Raw genomic sequence first — 3,928 nt, forward strand, 5'->3', positions numbered from 1 at the left:
GAACACATGAAAGGATGTGTGGGTCATGATCATGGAGCTACATATCGGCGACTTATTCTCAAAAAGTTCTAGAAAAAAGTTAAACTATTCTTACAACTTTTTTGTAAGTTTTAAATTACTTTCTAAAAAAGAGAGTGAGACATATGTATGAGATAACATTGCTCACCTTATGATTAGAAAAATGTGCAAAATTTCCAGCACATTCTATTGGCAAGGCTGCGAGGAATCAGTCACTGACACATTTCTGCTGCAAATGCAAACTGGCACAATCTCTATGGAGAGAAATTTTGGCAATATTTTTCTAGCAAAAGTACATAAGCACTTATTTCTTAACCTAGCAATTTTACTTCTCAGAATCTGTGCCGAAGATATACTGGCAAAAATATGAAAAGACATATGTACAAAGCTTTTTATTACAGCACTATTTGTAGTAGTAAAAAACTGAGAAATTTTTTTTCAATAGAGGATTGACTGAATAAACAATGGCTCCTCCACACAAGAGAGTACCATGCAGCTGAAATAATGAATGAAGAATATCTATATATACTAAATGGTCCCTGGGAAACATAGTTATGTATGTAAAATATACACAGCAGGAAATACAGTTAAATATGTTTGATATACCTCTATTCATCTAGAAAACAGCAGCATAAATATATATCCTGTTTTGTATATGTAATATATAGCTATGAATATTATATGTAATCTATTTATATTTTTAAATGTAAGAATAAATAAAAAACAAAGTGATGATTATAGAGAGAATGAGGACATAAGTCAGAAAGCAGAGGGATAGGAACCAGACTCCCTGGAATATCTTCTGTCTTACAGATTTGACTTTCAAACCATGTAGATATTTTCTATATGTATACAAAATAATACAAATATAAATTTGAAAAGCTAACACTAAAATCTAAAGCGAAAGGAGCAAAATAAACCAAGTTGCTGGCATAACCAACAGAAAACTATTTTGAGTGACTTTAATGAACAATGTGTAATTTGACTGTACATTTCTAATGGGATGTTACAAATGGGAAAAAAAGAATTCTAAAAACATCTTAAATTGTTTTTAGGAATTATATTAATGCTGAGTGCATTGGTTTGTCACTCTGAGGTTATTATATACAATGGGATAAAGCAAAAGAGTAATCTCTTCCTGTCACTGAGAATCAGAACTTTGAGTATAGAGAAAAGAGAAACACAAGTACAATGAATAAAGTAAAGTAAAAAGCCCATAGTTCTAAACTTGAATTGGAAATTATAAGGTCAGTATAACTACGAATTCTAAACTTGAATTGGAAGTTATGAGGTCAGTATGACCTCATAATGCATTTTATCTGAAAAAATTATTTCCTAAGTATGTTTTCTAAAACCACCTAGAAACAATGACTAACACCATTAAAATTAGTGAGTACTTGCAACATTCTTATTGAGGTTTATAAGCACTGTATCTGGTACTGCTACTTCACCGTCCATTTTTATGTATAGAGATGGCTTCTTTCTTTAAACCTCATAAGCCACACTCTGCTAGCTTCAGACTTTTCTTCTGTAGTTTTCTTACCTCTCTCAGCCTTCATAGAATTAAAGAGTTAGGGCCTGACTCTGGATTAGGCTTTGTCTTACAGAAATATGACTGGTTTGAGCTTCTATTCAGACCACTACAACTTTCTCCACATCCACAATAAGGTTCTTCGCTTTTGATCATTTGTGTGTTCACTTTGGAGCAGTGCTTTTAATTTCCTTCAAAAACTTTTCCTTTGCATTCACAACCTGGCTAACTGGTGCAAGAGTCCCAGCTTTCAGTGTATCTCAGCTTTCAACATGTCTTCCTCACTAAGCTTAATCATTTCTAGCTTTATTTGAAAATCAGAAACATGTAACTCTTCCTTTTGCTACAACACTTAGAAACCAGGGTAGGGTTATTTATTGATCTAATTTTAATATTGTTGGGTCACAGGGAGTAGGGAGGCCTGAGGAAAGAGAGAGAGATGGGAATGGCCAGTTGGTGAACATCTAACACCGATTAAGTTTGCTATCTTACATGAGCGTGGTTCATAGTGCCCCAAAACAATTATCATAGTAATATCAAATATCACTGATCACAGATTGCCATAACAGATATAATCACAACGAAAAAGTCTGAAGTATTTCCAGAGTTACCAACACGTGACACAGAGATACGGAGACAGCACACACTTTTAGAAAAATGGCACGGATAGACTTGCTCAATGTAGGACTGTCAGAAATCTTCAGTTGGAAAAAAAAATGCAGTATCTTTGAAGCACAATAAAGCAAGGGGCAATAAAACAAAGCGTGCTTGTATATGTATCATAAGTATGTCTACACACGTACTTGATTCTATTGAGGAAATCTGAACATTGCCTGTATGACTATTTTAAAATTATGAGGTTTTAAAAGATGTGATAAAGGAATTAAAAAGACTCTTTATATTTTAGAGCTATATGCTGAAATATTTCCAAATAAAATATAATATCTGGGATAGTTCTAAAATAATCTAGGGTGGAGAGTTAATAGAACAGATGAAAAAAAGATTCATTAAGTTGATAATTATTTAATCTGTGTGACAGGTACGTGAGGTTTTATTATAGTATTCGCTCTACAGTTGTATATGTTCAAAGTGTTTTATCATAAAAAGTATGGACAAAAAAATGACCAATTATATTTTTAAAAGGTAAAAATTCACTTCCAACCAAGAAAGAATAAAAAGGACCAGAATTATCTTCCCAATGGAAACAACCATATAATATATATGAAACAATGGGTTTTAGACAAAAGAGATGGGAAACAAATAAAGGTGTTCTACATTTGCCATGCTTACTGTCTTTAAAGAGTTTCCAAGCCACTATGCAGAGAAGGGAAACCAGACCAAGTCCAGATGACTACTGAGTTCAGAACACAAAGATGAGCATCGATGGAGATCTTGGGAGCTTGAGTTCATAGAGCAGAGTGCTGGGGAGGTAACTGTCCAGGGGAGAGCCATGAAGATCTGCCGAGGGTCTCTCCTTAGTGTGAAGCAAACTACTGATCAGCACGTTTACATGATGGAACTACTAGCAAATGAACAACTGAACATTTACATTTTAAAATATCATTTACAATAGCATTAAAAATATGAATTACTTAAAAATAAATCTGAGAAAAAATATGTAAGACCCACACACTGAAAACTGCAAAACACTGCCAAAGAAATCAAAGACCTAAACAAATGAAGCAGTGTTATATTCATAGAGCAAAAGATTGAAATATGTTACTATGTCAATTTTCCATAAATGTATCTATAGGTTCAACACAATCCCAATAAAAGTCCCAATATTTTTTATGCCTACATCAAAAAGTCTGGTAGAGCACAAATAGACAATCTAAGGTTACACCTCAAGGAACTAGAGAAACAAGAATAAACCATACCCAAACTCAGCAGAAGAAAATAAATAACCAAGATCAGAGCAGAACTAAATGAAATTGAAACAAAAAAAAAGCCCACAAGAGATAAATTAAACAAAAAGCTGGTTATTTGAAAAGATAAATAAAATTGATGGACCATTAGTGAGATCAACCAAGAAAAGAAGACAGAAGATCCAAATAAGCTCAATTACAAACAAAACAAGAGATATTACAACTGATAACACAGAAACACAAAAGATCATTCAAGGATACTATGAACATCTTTATGCAAATAAACTAGAAAATCTAGAGGAGATGGATAAATTCCTGGAAATATACAACCCTCCTAGGTTAAACCAGGAAAAATGTGAACAGACCAATAACAAGCAGCAAGATTAAAATAGTATTTAAAAAGTTACCAAGAAAAAAAAAGTCCAGGACAAGACGGATTCACAGCTGAATTCTATCAGACATTCAAAGAAAAATTGGTATCAATTCTATTGACACTATTCCACAGGATAGAGAA

General features: G+C 33.0%; 1 protein-coding gene across 3 annotated transcripts in view; it reads right to left on the reverse strand.

Annotated features, from left to right (window-relative positions):
- The window catches only part of LOC116464495 (probable cation-transporting ATPase 13A4), a 14,921-nt gene extending 11,643 nt beyond the window's left edge, over window positions 1–3,278 (reverse strand). For 2 of the 3 annotated variants that reach the window (XM_058435088.1, XM_058435087.1), the window contains exon 1: window positions 167–673. The gene's annotated coding sequence lies outside the window, so the exon portion shown is untranslated. Of the gene's footprint in view, window positions 1–166; window positions 674–2,839 lie in introns of those variants that run through there. The other variant, XM_058435089.1, reaches the window with a different exon arrangement.
- Between the last annotated feature and the right edge of the window lie 650 nt (window positions 3,279–3,928).

The sequence above is a fragment of the Hylobates moloch genome, unplaced genomic scaffold, assembly GCF_009828535.3.
Source record: "Hylobates moloch isolate HMO894 unplaced genomic scaffold, HMol_V3 SCAFFOLD_825, whole genome shotgun sequence".
NCBI classification, from domain to species: Eukaryota; Metazoa; Chordata; class Mammalia; order Primates; family Hylobatidae; genus Hylobates; species Hylobates moloch.